Source organism: Physeter macrocephalus, chromosome 8 (genome assembly GCF_002837175.3).
Source record: "Physeter macrocephalus isolate SW-GA chromosome 8, ASM283717v5, whole genome shotgun sequence".
NCBI classification, from domain to species: Eukaryota; Metazoa; Chordata; class Mammalia; order Artiodactyla; family Physeteridae; genus Physeter; species Physeter macrocephalus.
In genome coordinates this window covers 83,612,148-83,625,286 of record NC_041221.1, presented here as the reverse complement: position 1 = coordinate 83,625,286, position 13,139 = coordinate 83,612,148, and the positions used below count along the sequence as shown (strand labels likewise).

At 37.2% G+C, this 13,139-nt stretch overlaps 1 protein-coding gene across 4 annotated transcripts in view; it reads right to left on the bottom strand.

Moving 5' to 3' along the window:
• XRCC4 (X-ray repair cross complementing 4) overlaps positions 1-13,139 on the bottom strand; it is a 283,471-nt gene that overhangs the window by 117,015 nt on the left and 153,317 nt on the right. The window lies entirely within an intron of this gene.

Genomic DNA, 13,139 nt, shown 5'->3' with positions numbered 1-13,139 from the left:
TTTGATATTGCGTGGAACTGGGAGGTCTCTTGTGGACCAGTGTCCTGAGGTTGGTTCTCCCACCTCAGAGACAGAGCTCTGACGCCTGGCTGGAGCGCCAAGATCCTTTAATCCACACAGCCAGGTACGTGGGGGGTTTCTTGCCTTTTGTGAGGTCTGAGGTCTTCTGCCAGCGTTCGGTGGGTGTTCCATAGGAGAAGTTCCACGTGTAGCTGTATTTCTGATGTATCTGTGAGGAGGAAGGTGATCTCCGCGTCTTACTCTTCCGCCATCTTGCCTGCTCCACGAGGTGGTGGGTTTTTTAAAATCGTTTCCCATAACCACCAAAACTATCTTTTATAGCAGTAGCTCTCAACCGGAGGTGCATTTTATAATCCTCAGCACGTAAAAAATGTAAAACCCCAGCCCTCACCTGTTAAAAATTCTGATGCAATAAGTCATAGGTTATTACTTATGTTTTTGAAAAGTTTCAACAGGTGTTAATCCATTAGCACAATAGTGCTAATGATGAGTAACTCAAATATCAGTTACCAGTGATAACTTCAGAGTAGAGTCAAAGAACCAAAGTTCCGAGTGCTTTAAATCTTCTAGCAGATTTGTTATTGTCAATTCATAAATATTTCACAACTTAAAAAGAGTACATTTTTACACAGCAAAAGCAGTAGGCATGTGTTTCTTTGCTCATAATATACAATCCTTTCTTATATATGTATGTCAATCTGTGAGCTATTGGAAGGGTAGTGACACAGAGAGTAGTTACCAGGCAGGAGAAAGACACATACCCACAAACGTTATCATCCAAATCAGATATCTTAGACAATTTGAAATACATTTCTGTTCAAATATTCGGACAGCAAAGAGCTTCTCCCCCTTTTTTGAGCCCTATAATATCAGCACAGAGTAGTTAAAAGTACACTAGATGTGAATTAGGAGATCACAGTTTAATCCTCAGCTAAGACACCATCTAATAGTGAAATTTTAAAAATAACTCCAATAGTCCTAAATTTCCTAAGCTCAAAAATTATTGGGGGGCTTCCCTGGTGGCGCAGTGGTTGAGAGTCCGCCTGCCGATGCAGGGGACGCGGGTTTGTGCCCCAGTCTGGGAAGATTCCACATGCCACGGAGTGGCTGGGCCCATGAGCCACGGCCGCTGAGCCTGTGCGTCCGGAGCCTGTGCTCCGCAACGGGAGAGGCCACAGCAGTGAGAGGCCCGCTTACCACAAAAAGAAAAAAAAAAAAAAAATATTGGGTTAGACTAGATCATTGTGTTCTAAGTGATCTAATTTCTAAGTCTAGGTCACTTTGTGTACTAACATTTAAATATATTGAAACAAATACTTTCAAAACCGCTAAACAAAAAAAAAAAAAAAAATATTGGGTTAGACTAGATCATTGTGTTCTAAGTGATCTAATTTCTAAGTCTAGGTCACTTTGTGTACTAACATTTAAATATATTGAAACAAATACTTTCAAAACTCGAAAATCAACTTTGAAAGGTCACATTTCTACATTCTAATAAGACTATTAAATGAAAATGCATTATAGTTTTTAATCAAACAGAAACAAAATAATATTATGTAAGAAAATGGGAATGTATCTTAGTCTGTTAGGGCTGCTATAACAAAGTATGACAAACTGGGTAGCTCATAACAACAGATTTATTTCACACAGTTCTGGAGGCTAGTCAGATTGGTGAAGATTGCATTTTGCCAGTGTATCTGAATAATTGCCTCTAAATTCTGATTTTGCAAGATTGGTCAGATTCTGGTGAAGGCCCTCTTCTGGGTTGCATATTGCTGACTTTTTTCTCCTTCTTCACATGGTAGAAGGGGCAAGGGAGTTTTCTTGGACCTCTTTTATAAGGGCACTAATCCTTTTCATGAAGACTCCACCCTCATGACTTAATCACTTCCCAAAGCCCTCACTTCCAAACATTGGGCATTAGAATTTCAACATATGAATTTTGGAGGGACAAACACTGTGATCATAGCAGAATGCATATACTTTGCATTTACTGTTTATATAAGGAAGCACATAGGATGTACGATTGCTTACATAGAACACTGATAACAGTAAGACTTTAAGACATATTAGCATATGAATAAATTAGCTGTTATTTTAATAATAATGGCAAATACCTAGCTACATTATTCTACTGTTTCATTTAGATTAACTCATTGAATCTCAACAACTCTATGAGATAGGCACTATTATCATCTTTATATTCCATATGAAAAATCACTCAAGAGACATTAAGTACCCAAGATCACAAAGCTAATAAATGGCTGAGCCAGTATACAGACTCCTGTAATTGTTCTTTATGAGTAAACTAATATAGATCATTAGTTAAATATGTATGTCATGAAAACCATGCATTAAATAGATACCAGCCTTTTATAAAATTGCCCTTTAAAAAAATTAATAGACACAATCTCTACCCATAATGGATAATAATCTAGGAACAACAATGGAATAGAAAATAAAGATTAAAAAAAAATCACCTTCCTTCCTTAACACTTGGTACATTTTTTAAATGGTTTAAGCAGCAACTAGAAATTATGTAAGGTTTAAATTTTTCTCTTTTTTTTAAAGTGCATTCATATTGTATGTTGTCAAAACTTTTATTTTTTATTATTATTTTTTAATAGATCTTTATTGGAGTATAATTGCTTCACAATACTGCGTTAGTTTCTGTTGTACAACAAAGTGAATCAGCCATATGCATACATATATCCCCATATCCCCTCCCTCTTTTTTTTGGTGGTATGCGGGCCTGCCTCTGCTGCAGCCTCTCCCGTTGCGGAGCACAGGCTCCGGACGTGCAGGCTCAGCGGCCATGGCTCAGGGGCCCAGCCGCTCCGCGGCATGTGGGATATTCCCGGACCGGGGCGCGAACCCGGTTCCCCTGCATCGGCAGGCGGACGCGCAACCACTGCGCCACCAGGGAAGCCCCCCCTCCCTCTTGAGCCTCCCTCCCACCCTCCCTATCACACCACTCTAGGTCATCGCAAAGCACTGAGCTGATCTTCCTGTGCTATGCTGCTGCTTCCCACTATAATCATGCAGGATTTAAGACCTTGCCAAGAGCTGGACCTTGGCTGCCAGTGTAACAACATAGATGTCAAGCCCATCATGACACTCAAACAACTGCCTTGAATCCTGAATTTAGGGTAGTAGGAAGAACACAAATAAGGAAAAATAAGCAATTCAGTCATAAAGTATCAAAGTTGGGAAAGAGGATGGTATGAACACACCCTCATGCCATGACTCTACAGTTACAGAAAATCAGGCTTTAGAGGCAATTATCCAGATATACTGGCAAAATGCAAATGTTATCTCTCAGGGAAGTAAGTGGAACCTCTGCCTGATTACCCAGATCATTATCTCACCACTTTGGGAGACCTGGCCTCAAGGCTTTTTTTTTCAGTAGATCACGATAACACACAATAATATTAGATCCACATTTATGTATTTATTTTTAAAATAAAGTCAGAAAGCAGGGAGGGGGAGAGAGAAACAGAAAGGGTGAAAAGGGGATGGAGGAGAATGAAGGGGAGGGAGAGAAGACAGACCAAGAAGGAAATATTTATTGAACCTCTATCTAAAATTCATTTATATGTTTTTCTTCACTGATCACATGAAATATTTTTAAATATCTCTCAAACAATTATTTATTCTATCCATGTAATTTTTAGGTAAATAATCATTCTTTTTAAATACAGATATCACATAAACATTTTTAAATTGGAAATTTAAATAAACTGGTGCATTTTGACATTCATGAAAAAATCTTATATAGTCGTTCAAAAAGTAATTTGTCTAACTTTTCCTTATTTATTTTATATTTATTAATATGTTATTTCTATGATGACAATACAAATGATATTCTTAGGTTTCTAGTAGCTACATGTTTCTGTTTTGTTTACGTTTTTGGACAATAAATTATTTTAAAATCTACTAACTCTAAGTTGTTATACTAAACATGATAGGTCCAAAGATCAATAAGGTCACTTCCTAGACTCCCTTCTTCAAGTCTACACCACAACAGTTTAATTTCAAAATCTCTTGTTTCAGTAATTATAATAAAGAAAACAGGGCACCCTAATGATTTAAGCCATGAATAGTTTTTTATTACCAAAACACCTGTTGCTATTTCCAAACTGATTTTCATTAAACACAGAAGAATGTTGACTTTGTTACCCAAGGACATCAAAAGCTAAGAAAACAAACTTTCTTTAGTAGAACCATTCTCAGAACACTTCTCTCAACACAAGTGATTTTAACATGCTGCTCCTTCTCAGGATGGGGTTCCTATAAAGAGGTTTACATTAATGTTTCAAACTGGTGTGATTTATCTTTGATATGTTGCTAACATATAGCCATGTTTAACTTCTTCAACACAGTAGTAATATTAGTATGAATATATGAAATTGACCTCAGCAAAAAAAATAACCTCTATAAAGCTGAATTTAATTTTATCATAACTCAGGTTAAAGGTGTTTCCAATTCCTCAGGAAGAAATAACTGGTTTCCACATTGGACAGTAGTTAATGCAGGACTATCCTTCCAGAAAAAAGGGAAATACAAGAGATGAGCCCAAGACCACTCTGTCTTTCTGACTGGTGGCACTCTCCAGGCCACAGCACAGGGAGGTAGATGGAACTCAAGCCGGGCATAATGATTTCACTCAACTGAAGAGGCAGATATCAAAGTCTGGTGTCATTTAAATAGTTGGAACCTGCGGGGCTGGGTACTGAAAAAGAAATAACTGCACAAACAATGAGCCCCCAAAAGGGTCACCTTAAGTTATTGGATGAATAACAAGATGCAAGTGCAGAGAGCAAGGCTGTGAGGCCCAGCAGAAAATAGCTGATGAGCCAGAGCTGTGAGCTGAATAGATACTCCAGATGTTACATATATACTGAGAGATGCAGAACTTCTGACAGGCAGAGTAAAACACCACACTGAAAATGCTGAGCATTCAACGATACTCCTGAAATGTTTAAACCCACCTTAAGAAAGCTTAAAAAGAAAAGAAAAGGGTCAAACTTGTTTGCCAGTAAATTAACTGCCTGTCAGAACAAAACTCAACACTCTTTAAAGGAAGACAACAGATTCTAGACTCTCAACAACATAAAGATCGCAATGCCTAGTATATAATTTAAAAAAGCTACTAGACATGTAAAATAGGAAAATTTAATCCATAATAAGGAAGAAATAACTAATACTTAAAGTACATGATGAGGAGAGTTATATTCAGTTTTCTACTACATTCACCATCGTAAAATAGTACAATCTTTGGAATTTTAGAAAAATTATGTCTTCAAATTACACCCATATTCCAAACATTTTAACTTTATGCATTATCTCAAAAAGATATGCTCTGAGAGCCTGCCTTCATCTGCCACATCCCTACTGTCACTTACTCCATGCTCTATTAATTTAGACTTTCTCAGTGTCTGGCATGAAGCAAGATGTAAGCTTTGCTCTGAGAGCTCTGAACATCAACTTTCTGCTTGCATCTAGGGAGGCTGATTAGGCTAACAAATTTAGCACATCTTCCTGTCTTGTCCTTCCTTGCTCCACATCATTAAAATGTGCTTCCAATTTCCTAACCTATTGCCTCCTTTATCCTGCTGACATCAGTATTCAGGATCAATGCTCTATCTGTCAATATCTCTTTGCTAGCTCTCATTTTCATTAAATTGATCCACAATCCAGGTAACTATGTGCAGGAGATTACCTTTTTTTCATGATAAGAAACTCCTTGTTATGTCCTGAATTGTGTCCCCCTCAAATCCATATTTTTAAAGCCCTAATCCCCAATACGTCTCAGAATGCTACTGATTTTAGAGATCAGCATTTAAAGAGATAATTAAGGTTAAATGAGATTGTATGAGTGGCCCTAATACAAAATGACTGTTGTCCTTATAAGAAGAGAGACACCAGGGATATGCACACACAGAAAAAAGCCCACATGAGGATACAGCGAGAAGGAAGCCACCTGCAAACAAGAGAGTAGAAACTAAACCTGCTGACACCTTGATCTGGGACTTCCAGCCTCCAGAAATGTAAGAAAATAAATTTCTGTTGTTTAAGCCACCAGGCTTGCTATGGCAACCCCAGCAAACCAATACACTCCTGAATATATTTTCATTTTTTGCTGGAACATTCACTCAACCTTCTCATCATTGCAAAACTAACTTAATGACACCACATCCCTTAAAACATCATTCTTATCCCTCGAAGACAAGCGTATAACCAGAACACTTACCAACTACTGCTACCTCTACACTATTACTTGAATACAACATCTCAGACTTTAAAGATAAGTTTGATTTAGAATGGAAACAATATATAAAGGTGGCGGGGGTGAGGGAGAGGTGTCTTGTTTGCAAATACCAACAGCAATGTGGTGTTACAGAAATTACTTTAAGATACCCAGTTTCCTTGCTGACTATCTGTGCCTCTTGAGCCTCCCTCCCACCCTCCCTATCACACCACTCTAGGTCATCGCAAAGCACTGAGCTGATCTTCCTGTGCTATGCTGCTGCTTCCCACTATAATCATGCAGGATTTAAGACCTTGCCAAGAGCTGGACCTTGGCTGCCAGTGTAACAACATAGATGTCAAGCCCATCATGACACTCAAACAACTGCCTTGAATCCTGAATTTAGGGTAGTAGGAAGAACACAAATAAGGAAAAATAAGCAATTCAGTCATAAAGTATCAAAGTTGGGAAAGAGGATGGTATGAACACACCCTCATGCCATGACTCTACAGTTACAGAAAATCAGGCTTTAGAGGCAATTATCCAGATATACTGGCAAAATGCAAATGTTATCTCTCAGGGAAGTAAGTGGAACCTCTGCCTGATTACCCAGATCATTATCTCACCACTTTGGGAGACCTGGCCTCAAGGCTTTTTTTTTCAGTAGATCACGATAACACACAATAATATTAGATCCACATTTATGTATTTATTTTTAAAATAAAGTCAGAAAGCAGGGAGGGGGAGAGAGAAACAGAAAGGGTGAAAAGGGGATGGAGGAGAATGAAGGGGAGGGAGAGAAGACAGACCAAGAAGGAAATATTTATTGAACCTCTATCTAAAATTCATTTATATGTTTTTCTTCACTGATCACATGAAATATTTTTAAATATCTCTCAAACAATTATTTATTCTATCCATGTAATTTTTAGGTAAATAATCATTCTTTTTAAATACAGATATCACATAAACATTTTTAAATTGGAAATTTAAATAAACTGGTGCATTTTGACATTCATGAAAAAATCTTATATAGTCGTTCAAAAAGTAATTTGTCTAACTTTTCCTTATTTATTTTATATTTATTAATATGTTATTTCTATGATGACAATACAAATGATATTCTTAGGTTTCTAGTAGCTACATGTTTCTGTTTTGTTTACGTTTTTGGACAATAAATTATTTTAAAATCTACTAACTCTAAGTTGTTATACTAAACATGATAGGTCCAAAGATCAATAAGGTCACTTCCTAGACTCCCTTCTTCAAGTCTACACCACAACAGTTTAATTTCAAAATCTCTTGTTTCAGTAATTATAATAAAGAAAACAGGGCACCCTAATGATTTAAGCCATGAATAGTTTTTTATTACCAAAACACCTGTTGCTATTTCCAAACTGATTTTCATTAAACACAGAAGAATGTTGACTTTGTTACCCAAGGACATCAAAAGCTAAGAAAACAAACTTTCTTTAGTAGAACCATTCTCAGAACACTTCTCTCAACACAAGTGATTTTAACATGCTGCTCCTTCTCAGGATGGGGTTCCTATAAAGAGGTTTACATTAATGTTTCAAACTGGTGTGATTTATCTTTGATATGTTGCTAACATATAGCCATGTTTACCTTCTTCAACACAGTAGTAATATTAGTATGAATATATGAAATTGACCTCAGCAAAAAAAATAACCTCTATAAAGCTGAATTTAATTTTATCATAACTCAGGTTAAAGGTGTTTCCAATTCCTCAGGAAGAAATAATTGGTTTCCACATTGGACAGTAGTTAATGCAGGACTATCCTTCCAGAAAAAAGGGAAATACAAGAGATGAGCCCAAGACCACTCTGTCTTTCTGACTGGTGGCACTCTCCAGGCCACAGCACAGGGAGGTAGATGGAACTCAAGCCGGGCATAATGATTTCACTCAACTGAAGAGGCAGATATCAAAGTCTGGTGTCATTTAAATAGTTGGAACCTGCGGGGCTGGGTACTGAAAAAGAAATAACTGCACAAACAATGAGCCCCCAAAAGGGTCACCTTAAGTTATTGGATGAATAACAAGATGCAAGTGCAGAGAGCAAGGCTGTGAGGCCCAGCAGAAAATAGCTGATGAGCCAGAGCTGTGAGCTGAATAGATACTCCAGATGTTACATATATACTGAGAGATGCAGAACTTCTGACAGGCAGAGTAAAACACCACACTGAAAATGCTGAGCATTCAACGATACTCCTGAAATGTTTAAACCCACCTTAAGAAAGCTTAAAAAGAAAAGAAAAGGGTCAAACTTGTTTGCCAGTAAATTAACTGCCTGTCAGAACAAAACTCAACACTCTTTAAAGGAAGACAACAGATTCTAGACTCTCAACAACATAAAGATCGCAATGCCTAGTATATAATTTAAAAAAGCTACTAGACATGTAAAATAGGAAAATTTAATCCATAATAAGGAAGAAATAACTAATACTTAAAGTACATGATGAGGAGAGTTATATTCAGTTTTCTACTACATTCACCATCGTAAAATAGTACAATCTTTGGAATTTTAGAAAAATTATGTCTTCAAATTACACCCATATTCCAAACATTTTAACTTTATGCATTATCTCAAAAAGATATGCTCTGAGAGCCTGCCTTCATCTGCCACATCCCTACTGTCACTTACTCCATGCTCTATTAATTTAGACTTTCTCAGTGTCTGGCATGAAGCAAGATGTAAGCTTTGCTCTGAGAGCTCTGAACATCAACTTTCTGCTTGCATCTAGGGAGGCTGATTAGGCTAACAAATTTAGCACATCTTCCTGTCTTGTCCTTCCTTTCTCCACATCATTAAAATATGCTTCCAATTTCCTAACCTATTGCCTCCTTTATCCTGCTGACATCAGTATTCAGGATCAATGCTCTATCTGTCAATATCTCTTTGCTAGCTCTCATTTTCATTAAATTGATCCACAATCCAGGTAACTATGTGCAGGAGATTACCTTTTTTTCATGATAAGAAACTCCTTGTTATGTCCTGAATTGTGTCCCCCTCAAATCCATATTTTTAAAGCCCTAATCCCCAATACGTCTCAGAATGCTACTGATTTTAGAGATCAGCATTTAAAGAGATAATTAAGGTTAAATGAGATTGTATGAGTGGCCCTAATACAAAATGACTGTTGTCCTTATAAGAAGAGAGACACCAGGGATATGCACACACAGAAAAAAGCCCACATGAGGATACAGCGAGAAGGAAGCCACCTGCAAACAAGAGAGTAGAAACTAAACCTGCTGACACCTTGATCTGGGACTTCCAGCCTCCAGAAATGTAAGAAAATAAATTTCTGTTGTTTAAGCCACCAGGCTTGCTATGGCAACCCCAGCAAACCAATACACTCCTGAATATATTTTCATTTTTTGCTGGAACATTCACTCAACCTTCTCATCATTGCAAAACTAACTTAATGACACCACATCCCTTAAAACATCATTCTTATCCCTCGAAGACAAGCGTATAACCAGAACACTTACCAACTACTGCTACCTCTACACTATTACTTGAATACAACATCTCAGACTTTAAAGATAAGTTTGATTTAGAATGGAAACAATATATAAAGGTGGCGGGGGTGGGGGTGAGGGAGAGAGAGAGAGAGAGAGAGAGGTGTCTTGTTTGCAAATACAAACAGCAATGTGGTGTTACAGAAATTACTTTAAGATACCCAGTTTCCTTGCTGACTATCTGTGTAACCTTGGCAAACTACTTAATCTCACTGTGGATAATAACAGTACCTACTTCATACTGTTGTTGTAAGTTAAATATGTTAATATTTGTAAAGCACCTAGCCTGGCACATTAACTGTTATATAAGTGTTTGATATTATCAAAGGAACTGATTTTGGATGGGACTGCTAAGGAACTAAGTGTAGTGTGTGTGTGTGTGTGTGTGTGTGCGTGTGTGTGTGTGTGTGTACACACGTATATCGGTAAGTATAGTGTATGTATATATATGAGACACTTGGAGGTAAATGAAGGTTGGATTCAAAAATAATTTTAAAAATAAGTAGAGCAAAATTGAAGGGTTTTTAAATTTATTTTCAGATAAATGAGGATCAAACATTTTTACAATCTCAGAAGAAACTTAGTACAGGTGAGAGGAGAAGCATGAATGAAGCAAGACACTGAAAGAGATTAAGGAGGGCAAGTGTGTCTGGAGCAGAGTTTTTCAAACTGCAGGTTGTGATCCATTAGTAAGTTATAAAATAAATTAAGTGGATGGTACTCAGATTTTTTAAAATAAAATATCTTAGAGAATATCAGAGATCATAAGATATAACAGCATAAGTAGTGTTTCATAAAATGTGTGTCAGCTTTACACACACATACAGAAAAATGTGCTTACTCAGTTGAAATGTGAAATATATTCTTATTGTATAAGTAAAAGTTGAAAGACTTATTTTAGAGCATAAGGTGTTTTTGAAAGAGATAGACTTTTCTTCTGAAGTCAGAAGAAAAAAGGATCAGTGAACTGGCACTGGGAAAGTATTACTCTATTTAACAGAATTAATTCACATGTATATTATATTCATTACAAGAAAAACAGACTTGTGCTGTTTGGATTTTAAAATAAATAATATGAATCCAATGATTTAACAAATGTATTAACTTAAAAATCTTACAACTCAAATTTTTGTTTTCTTTATTTTTTATTGTTGAATTTTTAACACAGTGAATGAATCACTCTTTGAAAGTCCTGTGGGACATTAACCAGATGTCAAATATAAAGATTGGTTTTCACACATCTGTATTACTTATTTTGGGTTACTTTAGAAACCCCTCAAAAATAATCTTTGTTTTTTCTGAGCTCTTTGTAAGTTTCAGAGCTCTCAGTATCTCATGGTACTGGTTCTCCCTGGAGACCTTGCCCACTTTCACAGCTTCAGCAACCACCTACACACAAAGGCACAAGCATCTACCGTTGTGTGCTTTCTGGATACAGGATTCCAACTGTTTCCCGTGTATTTTTGAAAAATCTGAGGTCTCGGGACTTCCCTGGTGGCGCAGTGGTTAAGAATCCACCTATCAATGCAGGGGACACAGGTTTGATCCCTGATCCAGGAAGATCCCACATGCCGTGGAACAACTAAGCCCATGCGCCACAATTACCGAGCCTGTGTTCTACAGCCCGTGAGCCACAACTGCTGAGCCCGCATGCAACAATTACTGAAGCCTGTGCACCCTAGAGCTCACGTGCCACAACTACTGAGCCCACGTGCCACAACTACTGAAGCCTGAATGCTCTAGGGCCTGTGTGCCGCAACTACTGAGCCCGCATGCGGCAACTACTGAAGCCCATGTGCCTAGAACCGGTGCTCCACAATAAGAGAAGCCTCCGCAATGAGAAGCCCCCGCACCACAATGAAGAGTAGCCCCCGCTCACCACAACTAGAGAAAGCCCATGCACGACAATGAAGACCCAACACAGCCAAATATATATATATATATGAGGTCTCCCAAACATAAATTTAGTATGTGAAAATTTTAATTCATTAGTTTTGATTTCTAGCTTTACCATCTACCTACTAAATTACGATGGAAACCTAAAAGTCCGGATGCTCCCATTCGTGTGGAAGAAATCACCAAGTTCTGTCAAATTTTATCTCCAACAGCCTGCTGTCTCTCCCCACTCTATTTTGGAGGACACTATTTTCTCTTGTTTTTATTCAGTACCCTTTTAATTCATCTCTGCCTTCTGGGTTTCCTCTTACTGGTCCATCCTCCACACTCTAACCAGAGTTTTCTTTCTAAAATGTCAGTCTAATCGTAACACTCTCAGCCTTTCTGTCCAGCTCACTTCTCACCACTCTGCCACACATGTTCAGAGCCAGTCACATACAACTTGTCTCCCTTCCTTGAATTTGTCCTACTCTTTTATTGTTTTTAAAGCAAACAAACAAAAAACAAAGCACCTTCATGCCTTTGCATATGTTGTTTTCTCTACCTGGAATGTCCTGTACTACCTTCTCAACCTTCTCACTCTTTAGTTTTACTCCTCACTCTTCAATATACAGCTCAAACCTCACCATCTCTGTAAACCATCCTCTTTACCTCAGGGCACTTTCTACATAGCATTTTAAACATTCATTCATTAATCATTCATTCACTTACCATATACTAAGTACCTTCTATGATGTACACTTGTTACTTTACATTGTAATTAACTGTTCCTTTCCTCAAATAGAAGCTAAACCCTTAAAAGGTAGGAAACAACATCTTGTTCAATGTGGCATCCCTGGAGCCAGACATCAGGCCCAACACCTTACAGGCACTTAACAAATGTTGAAGTAAATAAATTAATTTGATGCTTTCTAACACTCTATTTTCTTCTCCCCAACAAAATTTAAAATTTTCTGAGAACAGAATCATTAGGCATTTAATTATTAATGACATAGTCTAGTGTGAACAGGAATTAAACAACTTTTATAAAGAGATACAAGCCTACTTAAGAGCTGCCTGAAACTTGGAATCATTACATCTATTGGTGGTCTCTTAGCAACTAACTATTTCTGAAAGAAAAAGTTAACCCTATTTTGCCTAGTTTCTATGCTTCAAAAATTCTGTATTTTAAAAAATTTTACATTTCCTAAGAAAATGGTTTAATTTTTTTTTTATTACTAATGAACCTGGGAACCATATAGCTAAAAGGTATGATGTAAGCTTGCTTCTTTTATGAAGAATAAATTGACTCATGGAAAAATCAAACTTACTTCAACATCAGCAAAATCACTTATGTAAATACAATTCTCTCTTATTTGCTCATATACACACATAGATGAACACTTTGTGTCTACTGGCATTTATTAGTGTTTATTATTTTATTTCCTAGCT